Genomic DNA, 18,435 nt, shown 5'->3' on the forward strand with positions numbered 1-18,435 from the left:
GTAAATTACTCGATCCGAGTACGAGTGTCATACGTCGACCTGCATACTTTTTGGGGCGAGTCACTTTTACACGCAGCCACAATCTGTCTCGTGTTCTCTGCGCAATCTCCTCGAGACGGACGTTTAATTCTAGAAAACAAGAAGATGTATTGAATACAACATTTATATACGTGTAACAAATGTCGTAACGCAAATGTACAACCGTCTTTAAGACATGGTCCGTTTTCGGTACCATGAGATACCATATAACTACATCTGTTATAAAGACATATTCTTAAATGTTTCAATGATGAAGCGTTGACTCACGGTGGAATATAAAACTCGCCCTCTGAATAATCAGGATCTAACGCTTTGCTACCGTTTAAAACGTTATAACCATATTAACCCATTTATGCCTAGTGGACTCTCCCATCGGTCTAAATTGGATCAATTTATTTCCAAAATTAGGGATGTCTAGTATATTTATTTCTATATTTAGAATATTTCTTACAGAAATTCATTTAAGGAAACAGCGCAGACCCTGATGAGACGCCGCATGATGCGGCGTCTCATTTAGGTCTACGCTGTTTGCCAAGGCCTTTTTCTAGACTCTAGGCACATGAGTATCTTCAATTGCATTTATTATTATAATATCAAAACATATTACAGATACGAATATTTAAACATCAATTGTTTAATATTGGACAACAGCAACATTAATTTTTCTATTACGTATTAAGAATCATTCTTACGATTGATGAATTGTACAACTATGATCATTCATCAACGAATATTTTGCAAAATATTACGTAAAGTACAGTTAACCCATATAAAATAAGTGTACTTTATAGCATTAACCAAAATTTCAACTCAAGATGTGGTATGGTAACATATATTTAGCGAGATACAAAATGCTGTTTTTATTTTTTGTGGAACAATATATTCCATTTTAATTTCCCTGTAACAATATCTATTCACACGACACACAAACACTCATACATGGTACATAAAATTTGTAAACAAGATTCTCTAATTGAATTTCGTTATAAAAACACCCTAAAATTTTGTCTTCAAAACATGAAGACAAATGATAAAATGAAATGTATTCAAGTTTCATTAATTAGCTTTATTAATATTTGAATCTAAAACACTCACACGAGTAATGGCAATTATATTCGAAAAATAAAAAATATTTTAATACAAAAAACATAAAACGAGATACTTTGTTACAATAATTATTCCATAAACTAATACAGAAATAATATAAAAACCTAGATTCTGTTTTTCGTTGTCGTGCATAACGTTGCCAAAGCAGAAAAGTGTATTGCTTCGCGTATTAACGATGCCATCACAACATTGGTGGGAATGACTTGCATACACTGTGCCTGGAATGATAGGGTTACAATGAGCCGTTATATATGACTGCATATTAATAAATTGCATGTGATGTGTCAGAACGACTCTCATGTCATCAAACTGTAAGCTTGTCGATTGAAACTTTGCATATATGTCGAGTGGATATTTTGCAGGAAAATAAACAAAATATATACATGAGCGTAATTATGATTGTTTCGTTGTGGAGTAGAAACATGAGTAAAAAAACAATATATTAAGGTGGAATTATTTTACATAAATAACAAAATAATTTCCAACTCTCGATGAAGAGTGCATGCAAATAAACTTGAACCAAAGTTACCATACTTCTGCAAATATTTGCAACCAAGATTTACGAAGAAGTTCATCACATTTGTTAAAACACACACAAGCAAACAGACAACGTACCGTTACAGCATCTCTTGTCGAGTTCATTCTCTACTCTCGGGTGAAGGCCTTTACAACACAGTTGGTTGTCTCGGTCATACCACATCGGTTTCCCGTCAACAATGCAAGTCAGACATTCTGAAAATATACTTGAATGTGTACATAAAACATTGTTTATATATTAATGACAAAATATCATGACACTTAGTATTATGTTCAAGTACCTTGCATTGAGTTACGTTAAAACATTTATAGCGTCGTTTCGCTGTATAATAATCATGCGCATTAAAATTGTACAAATCATTCAACAGTTTTGTTTCCGAATAAATTTTCTTAACCTTAAAGAAAATGCAATTATGATATTAAGAATGCATGATGATCTATCACCAGTATCGTTCAATGTAGAAACATACCTCCATAACCCAGGCAGCAAACCACCAGAGTTAAGATGACGTTGCTTGAAAATGAAAAAGTATTTGACGTATCAAGATCATTAATTGGGACCCTACAATCGAAATAAATTCCTTTTCGATAACGATAAAAGAAGCTAAATAATAGCAACAAACAATTAACCATAATCATGATGATGCTGCTGAAACTGATGATCATGATGATGATGATGATGGTGATGATGACGACGACGATGATGATGAATGATGATGATGATGATGATGATGATGATGATGATGATGATGATGATGATGATGATGATGATGATGATGATGAGTTATATAATCCAACCCAAAGTACGCTTCACATCAATTTTTCAGATGCTGTGTGTTCGAGTTTGGGAGAACTGTAAAGACATAATATGTTCCAAATTGTGTGTAGTTATTAAAGTAACATCGGAATTTAGTGCCAGTTGCTCTCAACCAGAAAACGGCGAATCATTTATCAAAATTGAATTCGTTTTACGTACAGTGAAACAATTGTCCACGCTTACCTTATATGTTAAACCTCAAAATTGGTAGGTTGTGGGACAGAATAGATTTTTATTTTGAAACATGACATAATGAATCACTGTGGTTTTAAGATTGTTCTATAGTTTGTGGCATTCAAGCCGTGTTATATTTGAGTAGCCGAGTTGCGCACATTCGACCCGCTCGTGTATGCACTATTTGAGTGAACTTAAAGTTGAGATTTAAAAATGCTATTCAGGGTTTGTATGATGTTGCGTGGAAACCCGAGTATGGGCTATCAAATTGGCACTCTAAAATGAAGTACGTATGTTGTATTTATAGTTGATTGTCTGCGGCAAACCAGATGGAATATCCATTGTTCTGTTACATTTACATAAGCATTTTTGTCGTATGTATATCTAGAGTTTTTAAATCAGGAGTAAATTATTGAATAACACACTCAATTATGTGTGGAACTCCATCGAAACCTGAGTATTTTAGACTACAGTGACACGGTATATGGCTTTATATCAAACAATACATGTTTAGATATTTTTCTTACACGTACGTATGTAACGTCTACGCCATCTACGCCAAAAACTCACGTAAATAGTGAATAAAACTTTTAGTAAACTTATTCAAAGTTGTCTCTTTCTATGATTTGAAAAGTTTTATCATACCTATGTATCGATTTAAAATGAATCCGTTTACATATTCAGGGACAGAGCATATAACACAGTATGTATGATCACATTATACAGTACTGTCCACGCCTTTTCCCCCAAAAAACTCGCTTCCTAAGCGGGGCTTTTGTCTGCTAGCGAGTGCTTCCGCGGCGGGGAAGGCGAGGTGTACTCGCTAAAACGCTCGACGTTCCGCCGAGTTGGCTAATACCCGCGGCGGGTATTACTTTTGCCTAGTCGGTAAATGCAGACAATTTCCGTTCTTATCAGGACACCGCCGCGCAACACCGCGGTAGCAGTGTGCTACTGTGCATGCCAATAAATAAAAACATTGTAATTAAAAATTGTTTAAATACTGTGGCTAATAAAAATAAAGATAATTGCACATATAATTAATATACGTTTTAATAAAGGTACGTCTACAATATGAATGAATAAGCTGGATGCATACATGTCCCGAATCTATCCATTACCCTATAATCCAGTATAATTGCGAATTCAATATTCAAAACCAAAATAAGACCAGTATTGACGCCAAGGCCTAAAAAATGTTGTGGTTCTGGTAACATTGCCAAAATTTCCAGGTAGGGTAGGTCGATTTTTTTTTATAGATTTTTTGATTTTCTCCAGATAAGATGCCTGTTTTATTTTATGCTGATGGTTTTCACATAAAACCTCTACCATAAACAAGTGTTCCCTTTATTGCGCAGTGATTTTCTTTGTATATTTAGCATTTTAACAACTCTTTTCCAGCCAGGTGAGATTCAACCTATGAAAAAAACCATCAGTGCAACCACCACGATTCCGGTTTACGCCCCAAAACTAAGTTTAATACGGGTGTATGAACGTAAGGAAGGCAACTTGATTAAAGAATATATCATTCAATGTTGTTAAATCACGTAATTGAAAGTTAAAAAATATCACTGTTTTACCACACCCACTAACGATCGCATGAAACTTACCCAGTGCTTTCCACAGGATTTTTTCAGACGCCCCGGGGCCGTTAGGGGGAGGGATGGGCTGCACCCTCCATACGTTATTTTTATTACATTTGTAGAGTGAAATGACGTTATTTAGTGCGTTAAGACTCTTCGAGAAAAAACACCAATGACGTCATTGATAACAACATTTTCGATCGATTCCTTAATACATCCGTTTCAACCATACTTTCTATCTATCACTGCATATACTTACTACTTTTCCCGTCGCTGCTCATTACCCGATAATCCCGTATATTCCAGTTGTAAAGCCAATTCTGGTAAATACGATAAAAGTGCTCAAGAATTTCAAGAAACACAAACATTTGCCATTTTTCTTAACTATCAAATACATTTTGGCATCTGTTACTATTTAAAGATATGGTGAACAACGTCCAATCGGGGCGGTTTTTTCCACTGAACACGTGATTTGCATTTTTAATACACCCACACTTTCCATTCGACATGTCTGCATAATTTTCGCGCGCTTTTTATTGAGACAAAGGATAAAGCACTGTTTATTTGACGCTACAATTTGTTAATGTCGCGTTAGCATTAAAATTCGGATGCGTGTTTCGGATTACAAATTGAATAATGCTCATTTGAGAATCGAACGAAACATTTACAGTTGTGCGATATTAATTTAACGATAATTTGTTAAAGCGCATTACGTGTCGAATAACTGTTTCGACCATATTATGCATATTATTCACCCGGTTGCCATCACCTGTCCTATAAGTATGTGGCCGAGATTTCATCGTGGAGGTGTACACCGTAGGGACCGATGAGTGTGTTAGATAACAAAGCCAACATACTGCCATAAAATCACACACTTTTGAAAATTACGACACTCGTCGAATGCATGATTTTACAGCAGGTACAGGTATGACGCTCATTCAAAGCATGCGCTTTCATTGGACAACGACGATCCGCCTTAAGGCGGGTAAAGAGATACATGATGTAATTGACCGAGGATCATAAATCGGCTCTCACAATTTTCGGCTGAGTCGATATCGCTTTGATATTTATCCTACCAGGAAACAGTAAAAAAAAGTTTAGGGTCGGCACGGTCAATAAAAACTTTAGGGTCGGCGCATTTTCCTAGGTAGGGTCGGGTGACCGGAACCACAACATTATTTTTGTTTAGGCCTAATGTGTTTTAGAATTGTATAAATACAAAGTCCGCCATTTACGCAAGCGCATAAATATTATATGCGAAGTGATTTTTGGATGGGATAATTCCCATGTAACATGCGTTAATAAGGTGACATGATGTGCGAGCATCAGCACTGCTCATGTTTGGCTATAACGACCAATCAATGAGTGACTTCAATAAAATTTATTATTCGTAAATTTAAGTATTTGATCTGTAGTTTCAATGAGCAATACTTTTTCATCGTGCGCATTGATTCCGATGTATTTTTTTTAATTCTAAAATACTACAAATACTGAGTTGCACGTCTACATTAAGTTACGGAACATGGCCTGATTTAACAAGCATGCGTGGAACGTCTCTGTCAGCAACAATTTCGCGCTCTTATTAAAACACGGATTTTACATGGCATAGCGAATGGTGCATATGCATACAAATGGACTAAATAATATAATCACGTGGCATGTCGACAAATTGTGTAATTCAGTTCTATTTGTAGTTTATTTTATTTAAGTGACGCATAGTACATACATAATCATTGATATTTACAGTAATAATACTATCAATATTATTATAAACAAATATATGTACAAAATATTGTACTACCCAGCCATATAAATGAGTCACTGAGTTGACATGCTATCGGTGAAGTCATAACATCACATCAAAATAGTGCAGGAAAGATCACGATAATAAAAAGAGTTAAATTGTTTGACGTATAAACATGGATAGTTTATATCAATAACTTCTGTTAATTATTAACAAGTGGACTTACAATCATAGTATTGCAAGTTCATGTAGAAATAACTAATATTATTAACATAGGTTATACAATTTACATAATTATTTGTTTTAATTTATGTCGGATACATATATAATGCTTTTGATCGTTTCATATAGCAATCTTGAATGAGCAATGCAGATTAAGAAATACGTCTATTACCAGTCAGCATACATGCTAGCCTCTCGCTATAGTAGTATGGTAGTTATGTATTGCTTAATATTTGATACATATTTATACAATGATAATCTTAAACAAAGGTAGAATGGACATTCAAATACGAAATGGTATTCTGTTTCGACCATATTGGGTTCTTAACACAGGAGGCATAGTCTTTCTTCGATCTTTCTAAACCGCTCGATCTCAATCCGCAGCGGCAAGGTACCTGTTCTTATTTGAGCAATATAAGATCTCAAGTGCTTTGGTAGTTGCATAGACACATAATTTTCACATCCAAGTTCGTGTGTAATTTGCCGGTAAGTCTTGAGCTTGGGTTGGGATACGAGATCTTGTTGCCATTGGTCAGCATATATACGTGTAAATGTCTCTTTAGCATGGCACAACAAATTGTCCAGCGACAGGTTGCTCATGGATTTAGTAGTATACAGGTCAAGTTCGATGCATGTTTATGGACGCCTAGAAACGACCGGATGGCTCTGTTCTGTATTGTTTCACATTTTGCGTATTTTTTATAACCCCAGACCCCAGATCTGTAGTCCATCAGCGGGATTACACTGGTGTCGTAGAGTTTTGTTAAAACGTTAAATGTAAGTCAATTTAATGCCTAAGCATTGTTTAACAAGCCACCAAGTGCGCGACCAGCCGAATCCGCAAATATATTTGATGTCTCGGTAAAGTCAAGCGTATCGGTCAATACACAACCCAAGTATTTATAACTCGGTGTAACACTAATGATATCGTCTCCTATTTTACAGAGGTAATCAGTTTTATTTTGGCTTTGTTTTCTTAAGTGCACGATGCTTATTTTTTTTGGATTCATTTTCATGCGCCAGTTTTTACACCAGTCACTCACTTTATCCAGCATGTTCTGTAAATTTTCCTCGTTTTCACTCAGGATAACAATGTCGTCCGCGTATAGAAGTATGCATATATTTTCACCGTTAATCATGATTCCCAAGTTCATGCACTTCAATTCTATAGCTAAATCGTTTATGTATAGTCCGAATAGGGTAGGCCAAATTTTATTTCCCTGTTCTACGGAGCATTCTATGTCAAACTAGTCCGTTATGTGCCCATTAACATCAACCCTTGCACGAGAAGTGCTATACAGATGTCGCAGTAGATTATAGAACTGTCCTTGAACGCCGACGGATAATAGTTTTGCCAGCAAGCAGTCTCTGTCAACCCGGTCGAAGGCCTTCATCATGTCGATAAAGCACGCATATGTCGGTAAGATTTGCTATTTTCTATTTCGGATGATAGAACATAGTGTAAATAGATGGTCTGTAGCAGAAACGCAGTTTCCGGAAGCCGTTTTGTTCATCTACCCGGTACTATTATTATTATTCTAGTCAAGATATTTTGTTAGTCGGCTTTTTAAAACACTTGAGAAAATTTTGCTACCGCCGGAAGTAGACTTATTCCACGGTAATTGATCGGTATACGTTCTATAAATGGACATGATACAGTATACTTAAAAATTGAAATTAAATTGTTTCCACATAAAATTTTTAACGGCTTATGTGTTTACAATTTTCTCGCCATAAGTGATTAGATTGCTCCCCATTTGCATTGATCTTGAATTACTATTCATAAGGAACAATCCCATTTGCATTTATCTTGAATTACTAGTACTTCTCATAAGGAACAATTATTGGTTAAGTAATTGTGTACGGTAAAAAAGGTGTCATGAGGATGCCCGATACCGTCTTTCACGACTGTTTAATTACCGATGGATATTACGTAAATTTTATAACCGATCCCTTTTAATGACAGACAGACAGACAGACAGACAGACAGACAGACAGACAGACAGACAGACAGACAGACAGACAGACAGACAGACAGACAGACAGACAGACAGACAGACAGACAGACAGACAGACAGACAGACAGACAGACAGACAGACAGACAGACAGACAGACAGACAGACAGACAGACAGACAGACAGACAGACAGACAGACAGACAGACAGACAGACAGACAGACTGACTGACTGACTGACTGACTGACTGACTGACTGACTGACTGACTGACTGACTGACTGACTGACTGACTGACTGACTGACTGACTGACTGACTGACTGACTGACTGACTGACTGACTGACTGACTGACTGACTGACTGACTGACTGACTGACTGACTGACTGACTGACTGACTGACTGACTGACTGACTGACTGACTGGACTGACTGACTGACTGACTGACTGACTGACTGACTGACTGACTGACTGACTGACTGACTGACTGACTGACTGACTGACTGACTGACTGACTGACTGACTGACTGACTGACTGACTGACGGACGGACGGACGATCGGACGGACAGACAGACAGACAGACAGACAGACAGACAGACAGACAGACAGACAGACAGACAGACAGACAGACAGACAGACAGACAGACAGACAGACAGACAGACAGACAGACAGACAGACAGACAGATTTTCATTTAAATAATTTTGTAAAATCGACATCAATATATAAATAGCATCAACAGTTGAATAACCTTTCCTAAATCCGAACTGCGCATCCGAAATAACAGTGTTTTCGTTGCAAAACGTTTCAATGCGCTTGTTTAAAATCGTGGTAAATAATTTAGAAAAGCAACTAACTAATGTAATCCCTCTATAATTATTCAAATCATTAGCAGCACCTTTTTTATTCAAAGGGATTATTAACCCTTCTGTCCACTTATCAGGGAAAAATCCCGATACAAAATACCGTTAAACACATCACACAAATAGGATGATAAAATATCACTGCATTCAATAAAATATTCGTTCAAAATACAATCACTTCCCGATGATTTATTACGTTTTAAATGTTTAATTGCATAGTTAACTTCCTCAATAGATATAGGTAGATCACGTTCTGGAAATGCAGAATTTTCTAAGTCAAAATCATTATTTGAACAGCAATCTTCTGCTTCAGTATTGCAAAAATCAGACATATTGTTACTAATGTTTTCAACAAACTTTGTAAATTTTTCTTAAGATACTTTATTTTTAATTACGCTAGTTTTCGATTTGAAAAATCGCCAAAATTCCCTTGGCTTGTGTTTTCTTAAATTTTCAATCTCCAACATTTTTTCCTATAACAACAGGCTTTCTTCTTACGAATTAAATCCTTATAATGCCTTTTACTTGTACATAGGCGTTCTCTATTTAGATCTGTTTTACAAGAGTTAAAAGAACGTAGAACTTCGTGATATATATTTCGTGCAGTAGTGCACTCGTTGTCAAACCATTCTGCATTCTTTATACAACTATCTACATTGAAACTAGGGTTTGTTTTATAAAAACATGTTTTGGAAAATAACGGAACAGCAATACTGCGAACGGTTTCAGTTAATCTATTCAACACGTTATTAATTGACGTTCTACATTAATAATCTACATTTTGTACAATGGTATTAAATACAGGTAACATCGAAATAATTTGTGAGCGAAAATGTAACGGGGCGTGATCGCTAAATTCGTTAAAATCATGCACAATAAAATCAGATATACTTGAAAAGCTGTATTGGTTTGCTAGCAAATAATCAATTACAGACGAACCATTATTAGAATAAAAAGTATGTTTACAGCTATTTCCAATTCTACCATTAACAATGCGTAAACATGTGGATTTGCAAAGGTCTAATAATTTTACACCGTGGCTATTTAATGTACAATCTACTGTGGCCCTGACAGGGGTATTATCTGGACAGTAATCAGCGTCATCATATTCAGTATTAATTCTATCTTGTATAATATAATCACACTTATCACCAACTCTGCTATTTAGGTCGCCAGTAACAAATATTTTACCAAATTCAGAAAAATAAGTTATATATCATTTTCTAAAATTTCAAAGAGATCTACATTAAATGTATTATTAACTGGGGAATCATGTCCCCATATATAAGTAGCACATATATAAAAAATCATCTGGGATATTAAAAAATGTGCAAACAAATTTTAACCAAATTATTGTAGCATAATGATTTTTTACAATTTTAATGCCACCAGCTAATTCTTCTTTAATGTAGACAACAATACCACCATTATTTGTGTCTTGTTCTGAGAAAATTGGGCTTAATGCATGTGCGTAAAGTGTCGTCCCAGATTAGCCTGTGCAGTTCGCACAGGCTAATCAGGGACGACACTTTCCGCTTTTATGGTATTTTTAGTTTCAAGGAAGTCCCTCCTTGCCGAAAATCAAGTTTAGGCGGAAAGTGTCATCCCTGATTAGCCTGTGCGGACTGCACAGGCTAATCTGGGATGACATTTTACGCACATGCATTAAGCCCAATTTTCTCAGAACAAGTTTCCCCCGCGTTACCCAACACCGAGGGCCACCGCGTCGGCTTATCAATTTGCCACTCGTTAGCGCGCAAAGCAGATTTGTCATGTACTGTCCTTATTATAACTGAAATGAAATGAAACTTGTCATTGTAACTGAAATTATGAACTGTATTAATCACGCGCGTGAATTGTTTCATGATTATTTTGAACACGGGTTTTTTCGAATGTGATATTACAGTACAACAGCGATACGTTTTGATCGATTAACACGTACCGATTCAAGTTCGGAAACTCAACTGTTACATCATAACGTTATTTATGCCAGTTTAATTTGATAACTAATTATAATGTTAAAGTTAATATGTTTCAATGCGTAGATTCGTGTATTTTCGTTGTTACAAGCTGTTACGGTTAACGATGCATAACTCTAAAGTTGTGTTTTGTTACCCATTTTGCTTCGTATTTGAGACGTATTTGTCTTACTATAAATAGCAAAACACATTCAACAATGGAAAATTGATATTTAAGATTGCACCTTGTTTTTAAATCATCTATTTAGTCGATGGGTGCGACAAGTACAATAAGTAAAAACGGTTTTAATGTATTATTATATTAATAAAGTGCGCTTTTTAAATTGGAATAGAGTTTATACAAAGGCGCCATAAATTGTCTAAACATTAAAGATCAAAGGGACATATTGCCTTTATTTCTACGAAATTTATAAACGAAATTTTATTTTGCTTTCTGGGTATTGCCATGACTTAATTTCCTTAGTAAAGTGAGCAAAACACAGTTGTACGAGCGGTTGCATCACTATGTTGAATTGTAAAAGTAAAATAATTATGTTGGTCTTTTTTTTCTCCCTACACATACAATAACGACTTTGACCATCTTAGTTTGAATCGTATAGACCAGAGCAAAAACAAAATATAGAGTAACCTACATAACTTCACATTCGCGGTCACGCGTAATGAAAACGCATACATGTTTGCGTAAACAATGTTAGCACAAAGATTTATGTTCCTTATAATGCACAACTGTCGATTATTCACGGTTGAAGAGAGTTTTGAAACTGATAACTCATATGTATAACTAGCTGCCCTCTACATTTATTTCGAACTGCCACTACCATTGATATGGATAGCTGGCCTGGAAAATACGATGGCCAAGAAATTTTCGTTTAGAACAGAATGGGTTTCAAACTATGGCGTGTCAAACGTTGCACAATTCAATGTTTCTATATGTATAATGTTGAATAATTTCATATATATATACGTTCGAACATATATCGAGATATTTTCATATATATGTTCTAAAAGTTCATATATGTATGCACTATTTTGATATATATGTGGTATAATTTTGATATTGGTGTTGTATAATTTTCAAAATATGTGTTTGTTCTAAACTTTCATAGGTGTGTGCAATAATTCCATGTTTGTTGTAAAATGTTCATATATATGTCCTATAATTTGCATCATGGGAAATATTTTTAACGGGTCTTGACCTGGACCTCGAGCATATTTCTTCTTGTTTCTGCTGTTCGTCAACGTTAGCGGAGGGTTCTCATTTCTGAACTGCAAGTTTCAGTTTTACGTCGGAATGACTTATTACAAAGGTTTGCTCTGCATTAGGTTGTGCGTTAGTCATTCGCATTTCGAAGATTATACATAAAAAAGATCCGACACGTTGAGGTACCAGGTCGGTCAAGTACGGACGGCTAATAGAGTGTTGCATTTAATAGAATAATCTTCATTATTTGGTTTTTATCGAGTTGATCTTGTAGCGGTTCCTAGAATTGAATTTTGAAAAGTCGACGTGATTTATGAATGCTGTGTTATTATTATTTTTTGGTTTATTGATGAATGAACCATGACCCATCATGTGGTTTGATTTTAACTATTCTGGTAGGTCTACATTGTTTGGCATTGCGAATAATAGTGTCGATAATATTAATGCAACAAGTGACAACATTCGTACTTGTTATTGCGTTCAACTTCAGTGCAGAAACGTGTTCAAGTTCAAAACCGTAGTCTGTTAAGTTTAAGTACGGCTACATTTTGTTTTAACACTACTATATAGGGTACGTTAAACGCGTAAAAATAAGAAGTTCCATGACTTGCTTTGGAATTATTGGCTCTTTCAAGTACTCCTACAAGCCCCTTTTTAAATTGTGTGTTGTTTAGCAATTTGAAACAGTTTAATTGTTGATGTTTAAACATCGGTTAATATTATAAACGGATCTTGTTTAAATAATTTTCGAATAATTGGTTCGGCAATATACAATATTTAAAAACGCCTTTGTCTATTATATGTACGTTTGTACCTGAATATGTACGTTTGTAAAAACATAAAATAATTAAACGAATAATATTATTCCAAACGACAGAATTTGTCGCGTGTAAATGCGTCATTGTATACTTAAACGTACAGTCTTTAAAATATGGCTCACCGGCCTTTCAACCATCTTAAAAACTTTTCATTGAAAAATGTTTGCCGAACTGGGTCTTTAAAATATTAGTTTTTTATATATATATAAAGCGTTTGGGTCGTAGCGCTTGTTCGAAAAATATTGTGACATATAAACACAAAGTACGATGAACTTGTTGTATTTTATATTAATTACAAACTAGATTAACTAAAATATTTTGAAAACGTACTTGTTCCAAAGCTGCAGCCAATCGAGTTGGTTGGAACGAAAAAGGTTGAAATAGGCCTACTGGTACAGAAAAAGAACGTTATGTACGTTTCTGTTTGGCAACAAGTGTTTCTTATATGTCAAATCGTGATAGCTTGCAAATAAAATAAAATCCTGACACATTTAAACATAAATGAATTTAATTATATACCTTTTAAATCATCCATTATATAAGTATAATTAGTATTTCATCCAATAAACGAAATGAATAATATAAAAATACTAATTATGAGATGTAACAGTCCAGCAGTTTAACAACTGTTTACATCTCATAATTAGTATTTCATCCAATAAACGAAATGAATAATATACACAAGATTATCTAATAAATGTTACTGGGTTTTAGTTAAAATTACTTTTTTTTCAAGATGCCAATTTATGTTTCTGTTATTGTTCTCGCCTTCTTCATTCCTTGTTTATTTATCTCTTTATATTTATTTACAGTGTGCCAATATCTTCTTAGCTCAGTAATGATTATTACGAATGCTTAATAGTTAATACTGATCTCAACGCTTGTTAAACTAGAAGTGACGCGGCAGAGACTGACGCGTATCCCTACGCCGCATAGATGTAATATTAAAAGGCAATTTTGGGTGGGCAAGGCCTATGTTCGTGGTGTCCCAGGGTGGGTAATGTAAACATGGATGGTCGAGATAGACCGTGTTGTCATAATTTGAAGTAAATTGGTGAATAAATGAAGAAGTTATGTTAAAACAGAAAAAATGGGTACGAAAAAAGATTTGTGTACAAAAAAATGTGGGTACGAAAAATTGTGGTTACGAAAAAATTATGTCAAAAAAATTTGCTGAAATAGCTAGGGGTCTTGACCACCAAAACGGCTTGGATTTAATTATGCTGAAATAGCTTGGGGTCTTGACCACCTAACTGGCTTGGATTTTAATTATGCTGAAATAGTCGGGGTATCGACCACCAAACTGGCTTGGATTTTATTTTGCTGAAATAGCTCGGGGTCTTGACCACCAAACTGGCTTGGATTTTCAGAATGCTGAAATAGCTCAGGGTCTCGACCACCAAACTGGCTCTGATTTTAATTATGCTGAAATGGCTGGGGGTCTCGACCACTTAACTGGCTTGGATTTTAATTATGCTGGAATAGCTCGGGGTCATGACCACCAAACTGGCTTAGATTTAAATTATGCTGAAATAGCTCGGGGTCTCGACCACCAAACTGGCATAGATTTTAATAATGCTGAAAAAGGTAAGAGTCTTGACCACCAAACTGGCTTGGATTTTAATTATGTCTAAATAGTTCCGGATGTTGACAACCTAACTGGCTTGGATTTTAATTATACCGAAATAGCTCGGGTTCTTGACCGCCAAACTTACTTGGACTTTATTTATGCTGAAAAAGCTGGGGGTCTTGACCGCCAAACTAGATTGGATTTTAATTATGCTGAAATAGCTCGGGTCTTTACCAACAAACTGGCTTGGATTTTAATTATCCTGAATAGCTCAGGGTCTTGACCACCAAACTGGCTTGGATTTTTTTATGCTGAAATAGCTCGGGGTCTAGACCACCATACCATCTTGGATATTATTTTGCTGAAATAGCTCGGGGTTTTGACCACCAAACTGGCTTGGATTTTCATAATGCTGATATAGCTCAGGGTCTCGACCACCAAACTGGCTTGGATTTTAATTATGCTGAAATAGCCCGGGGTCATGACTGCCGTATTGGCTTTGATCTGTATTATGCTGAAATAGCTCAGGGATTTCGACCACCAAACTGGCTTGGATTTTAATTTTGCTGAAATAGCTCGGGGTCTTGACCACCAAACTGGCATGGATTTTAATTATGATGAAAAAGCGTGGAGACTTGACCACCAAAATGGCTTTGATTTTAATTGTGCCAAAATATTTCGGGATCTTGACAACCTAACTGGCTTGGATTTTACTAATGCCGAAATAGCTCGGAATCTTGATCCCTAAACTGGCTTGGACTTTAATAATGCTGAAATAGCTTGGGGTCTTGACAACCAAACTAGCTTGGATTTTAATTTTGCTGAAATAGCTCGGGATCTTTACAACATAACTGGCTAAGATTCTAATTATGCCGAAATAGTTCGGGATCTTGACCACCAAACTTGCTTGGATTTTAATTATGCTGAAAAAGCTAGGGGTCTTGAACACCAAACTGGCTTGGATTTTAATTATGCTAATAGTTCGGGATCTTGACCACATAACTAGCTTGGATTTTAATTATGCTGAAAAAGCTTGGGGTCTTGACCACCAAACTGGCTTGGATTTTAATTGCTGAAATAGCTCAGGATCTTGACCGCCAAACTGGCTTGGATTTTAATTATGCCGAAATAGTTCAGGATCTTGACCACTAAACTGACTTGTATTTTAATTATGCTGAAATAGCTCGGGGTCTCCGCCACGAAACTGGCTAGGATTTAAATTATGCTGAAAAAGCTCGGGATCTTGACCACCAAACTGGCCTGGATTTTAATAATACCGCAATAGTTCAGAATCTTGACCACTTAATTGACTTGGATTTTTATTATGCTGAAATAGCTCGGGGTCTCCGCCACCAAACTGGCTTGGATTTTTATTATGGTTAGAAAGCTCGGGGTCTTGACCACAAAAATGGCTTGGATTTTAATTATGCTGAAAAAGCTCGGGGTCTTGACCACCAAACTGGCCTGGCTTTAAATTATACAGAAATAGTTCAGGATCTTGACCACTAAACTGACTTGGATTTTAATTATGCTGAAATAGCTCGGGGTCTCCGCCAGCAATCTGGCTTGGATTTTCATTATGGTGAGAAGGTGAGAAAGCTTGGGTCTTGACCACAAAAATGGCTTGGATTTTAATTATGCTGAAATAGCTTCGGATCTTTACCACCAAAGTGGGCGGGGCCCTGGGGTGGGTAATGTGGACATGGATGGTCGAGTTAGACTGTGTTGTCATAAGAGATCTTTAGTACATGTATTAATTTGAAGTCAATTGGTGAAAAATGGCGCGGCAGAGGCCGACGCGTATTCCCACGCCGCATGTTTGATCCAGGGTGCTCCCAAGAGTTGGTAATGGGGCCTTGCATAGTTGAGATTGACCGTATTGTCATAAGAGATGTTCAGTATCAATTGTAAGTAAATCGGTGTAGAAATGAAGAAGTTAATGTAAAATAATATAAAAAATGAGTGAAAATCTCTGACCCGGCCCCACCCCAACCCCCAATAACTTTTGACCCAGGGGTCAGATCAAAATTCCAAATAGTGCAGAGTCGTACATTACGCTCATAGCTACCATGTGTGTAAGTTTCAAGGTTCTTTTGCTTAAAATGTAGGTAGAGATAGTGGCCAGGACGGAGAGACAGCGGAGATAACCATAATATCCCCACGCTTTTCAAAAAAGCGTGGGGATAATTACAAATTGCACCATAAGTGTTTAACCCATTTATGCCTAGTGGACTCTCCAATCCTTCTAAATTGGATCAATTTATTTCCAAAATTAGGGATGTCTAGTATATGTATTTCTATATTTAGAATATTTCTTACAGAAATTCTTTTAAGCAAACAGCGCAAACCCTGATGAGACGCTGTTTGCGAAGGCACTTTTTTCTAGACGATATGCATAAATGGGTTAGATTACAGATTACACAGAACGTTTTTTTTAACGAGGCTTAGAAAACCTGCAGCCTTGTCGTGAGGTTCGTGTTTTAGTACGGAGCAAATAAACTGATCTGTGTATAACAAGTACCTGGTATTTACGTTATCCATCATTGTCACACAAATCAGGTCCTCTTCTTACAAACACACGAGACAAAATGGCTGCATGACAACATGATAAACATATGATTACGTCATGCAAATAAAAGTCATTGGTCCGTGACAAGACATTTGCTCATCCCCTTTTACATATTCCTTCATTGTGGGAAGTTTGAACAGGATGTATCCGCTATTAAAGTCATCGCCTCCTCGTTCATATTGTAATATGATGGTTTACATCAAAGCTTTCTGAAAACAAAGTCGCGCGGCTAAATCACAGGTGGTAAGCGTGTGGCTATGATATTAATTAGTGAAAACATCATTTTGAATGATAAATAATCATATTATAACGAAAAATCAACTTTCGGAAAAAAATATTTCACTATCAATATATATATATATATATATATATATATATATATATATATATATATATATATATATATATATATATATATATATATATATATATATATAAAACAAGGTATCCAACTCAAAATCACCCGAGAACGGTGTGCATCGCTTTGAACAGCCATAACTTCATCAATTATGCAGCAATTATTACGGCGGTCTTATTTAACGCAGAAATGAATTTCCTTTCTGGAAATGTATATATCTTGTCATATTTCTACGAATGTTGGGTCAAAGTTTAAGAAATAACACGATACACAACTCGCGTGACCTACTGAACATCAATCAGACCGGTTACGCGGAAGGTGTCGTCCCTGATTAGCCTGTGCAGACTTCACAGGCTATTTTATGCTTACATATGGTATTTTATGTTCACTGTCAGATATTCGTTCGATGGTTACAGCAGAGCGATACAAAGGAAAGATTACAAGATATTGCTGTGAGTGGGAAATGTTTAAAATATATCTCTAACAAGATGAACTAGTGCACACACAATATTAAGCAACCATATTATGACAGTGACAGAGAATCGCAACGTGATTACCTATGTAATATCCAGTATATTTGTTGTATAATATGTAAGATATATGAGCACCGTGTGTGCGTTGTTTATAGTGCGTGATCTGTATTCAACTTTAACATTTTCATCTCTCAATAGTCCACTGTGATTGCTCAAGCGTCATGAAACTTGACCAAAAAGAATTTTCCCAATAATATATCGGCATTGTTCGAAAATGGCCCACGTCGGATAAAACACTAGTTCACTAGATCAAATCATAGAAAAAACATGTGAACTCTATTGATTACATGATTTGCACTGTCGTCATGAAACTTGTTAAAAACACATGTGCTCTAATAACAGCACGAACGTTTCAAAATTGTTAACGG

At 35.9% G+C, this 18,435-nt stretch overlaps 1 long non-coding RNA gene across 1 annotated transcript; it reads right to left on the reverse strand.

Annotated features, from left to right (window-relative positions):
* Window positions 1-1,775: 1,775 nt before the first annotated feature.
* Window positions 1,776-17,197, reverse strand: LOC127855202 (uncharacterized). The gene is made up of 3 exons (XR_008037396.1): window positions 17,129-17,197; window positions 2,154-2,197; window positions 1,776-1,878 (listed from the first exon to the last, which is right to left on the reverse strand). It is a non-coding gene; the product is annotated as an uncharacterized LOC127855202 (long non-coding RNA).
* Window positions 17,198-18,435: the final 1,238 nt, after the last annotated feature.

The sequence above is a fragment of the Dreissena polymorpha genome, chromosome 13 (genome assembly GCF_020536995.1).
Source record: "Dreissena polymorpha isolate Duluth1 chromosome 13, UMN_Dpol_1.0, whole genome shotgun sequence".
Classification (NCBI taxonomy): domain Eukaryota; kingdom Metazoa; phylum Mollusca; class Bivalvia; order Myida; family Dreissenidae; genus Dreissena; species Dreissena polymorpha.